Below are 2711 nucleotides of genomic sequence, written 5' to 3'. Positions count from 1 at the left end.
CACACACACACACACACACACACACACACACACACACAGAGAGAGAGAGAGACAGAGACAGACATACACACACAGAGAGAGAGAGAGAGAGACAGAGACAGACATACACACACACACACAGAGACACACACACACACACACACACACACACACAGTCTCAGTCACTCCAGAAGATGGCATTACACCTCATAAAACATAATGCAGAATAACTGACCTTCAGGAGCTGTGTAACTGAAACAAATCAAATCATAATGCAGTTTATATGGACAGACCTGAGCTGCTGCTGACTTTGTAAGAACAAGAACATTAGTTACTGATGTGATTTGATGTCAAAATAATAACACGGTATTGATATAAAGAACAATCATCTTTTATTTTGTTCACAGTTATATACAACAAAACACACATTAAACACATTATTGCCCATATAATTTTAAGCAAAATGAGAAAACATTACACAAATCCTTTCAGCAGGTGCAATGGTGGTGTTTACTGAGCAAATCATCATCAGGACCGTCTGTGTCTTTCAGACCCTCAGTAGATGATGATGATGATGGAGCAACTAATCCGAGGGGTTTGTGGGTAATTGTGAAGTAGCATAGACTGTTTTAGTAGAATCAGAGGGGGTTGTGGGTAATCCTGGAGTAGCATAGATTGTTTTAGTAGAATCAGAGGGGGTTGTGGGTAATCCTGGAGTAGCATAGACTGTTTTAGTAGAATCAGAGGGGGTTGTGGGTAATCCTGGAGTAGCATAGACTGTTTTTGTAGAATCAGAGGGGTTTGTGGGTAATCCTGGAGTAGCATAGACTGTTTTAGTATGTTGTGGTTCACGTGCTGAATGTTTAAGTCTGTGTGAGACTGTAGCATATTACCACACACAATTTAAAAATGATATAAACCCAAAGAAAAACATATCAGGGTCTTTATGAAAAAATAAATTTGATAAAGTTCGTTAATGAACACACATTTAATGCACTAATCATTTTCTAAGAAAATAGGTCACTTTCTATAAGCAACCTATTAATTACTTTTCTTCCTTTGAAATCAATTAACTCTGACTTCATATTGCATTACTACAGTAACAGGAAGGTAAATCAAGTTGAAAGTGCCCAACCAAAGGGACTGCTTATCACTATAATGGGGAGTTAAAAAAAACACATTTTAGGAAAATCATCATCAATTTATGAAGTTAGCTTATGTGATGTTCTCTCAAATATTTCAGTTGTATTGAGAATGCAACATTCAAGATGACTTTGGGAAACGAGTGAATGCAACTAGTGAAAGATAACTGCAGACATGGAGGAAATGAGTGAAAAGTCTATTAAGACTCTTTATTTTCTTCTTCTGCTGTTGTTATGTTGCACATTAGCAACATATTAGTGCACTGCTGCCTCTCACTGCTTTATTAATGTCATTGGTTCCTTTGTGGCTACTTGAATATTTTAAGTAAGTGTCACTCAAAACAGTAAGTAAATTGTTTTATGTGCCTTGAAAGTAGCTGTAACTTAATAAAACCTAGTAAGTATAACAACTAAGTAAAGATAACTAACTAAATCTAAGTAAGGTAAACTATTGGATTTTACAGTGCACTCGGTTAATATTCATCTTGATATTCGTCAACAGACCGTTTTTCTCCATCAATAAAAGCATCTGCTCCACGAAAGTAAGCTCTCTTCCCCTCCTCTCTCGCCGCTTTTACCCTTGGCCATAGCAACTTCCTCTGTTGTCTTTCTGCAAATGTCAGGTCCTCTGCCAGGCGAACACCTCTTTCCTTGAGTGCAGGATGATCCCGTGCAGCTCTCCAGACTTTCTCTTTGTAGGTCCGGAGTGCGAACTGGATGATAACCGGCCTAGGACTGTTGCTGAAAAGCGATCCGTGAGGGCATTGACAGCACAAAGTATATCGGCATTAGAGACTTTGGGTTCTTCCTGACAAGTTTTTTTTGAAAGAGGACTGCCTGTTGGAGTATTTGGGGATGAATCAAAGTCTACAGATGATGCTTCGAGAAGCGAAGAAAGTAACTTTCTATCTTTGTTCTTTGGTATTTTGAAAAATTCACACGTGGGCTGGCAGTCTGATTTATCAATATACGTCACAGTCTGCTGTTGAGGTTTTTATTAATTAAACAGTTAAAGCATTCTACTTTTATAGAGAGTTCTCACTCCCCACCTTGTAAATACAAAACAAATTCGCCCAGAAGATGCAAACTCCTCAAAAACGCCTCAGAGCTCATACCAACACAACCGTTCAGGTCGCCATCTTGCGCCACCCCTCGATCGGCACGCAAGCATAGACTGTAAAAAGCATTCAAGTGCTCGTCACTCTTTAGCTCCACCCACGGCACAGCTCCAGGAGCTCAGCTTTTTCTGGAGAGAATCGTAAAGCTGTATTTTTCTTTTATAAATATGATAAAACTAAAGAATTTTTGGAGATATGAAGGATGCAATACTACTCTATAGGTACTCAAGATCAACATGCGATTGGGTGAAACTGTGTGTGTTATGCCCCCTTTAACTCTTCAACTGTAGTGTTCTTGAAATCCTCCTTTGAGTTCACCATAGAAACTTTTATTTTCCTGCCTCTAGGCTTATCAGAATCAGAATCAGAATCAGAATGAGCTTTATTGCCAGGTATGTTTACACATACGAGGAATTTGTTTTCATGACAGAAGCTCCACAGTGTAACAGAATGACAGTGACAGAACAAAAAA

Source organism: Sinocyclocheilus grahami, unplaced genomic scaffold, assembly GCF_001515645.1.
Source record: "Sinocyclocheilus grahami isolate Dianchi unplaced genomic scaffold, SAMN03320097.WGS_v1.1 scaffold1520.1, whole genome shotgun sequence".
NCBI lineage: Eukaryota > Metazoa > Chordata > Actinopteri > Cypriniformes > Cyprinidae > Sinocyclocheilus > Sinocyclocheilus grahami.
This window is presented reverse-complemented; position numbering follows the sequence as displayed.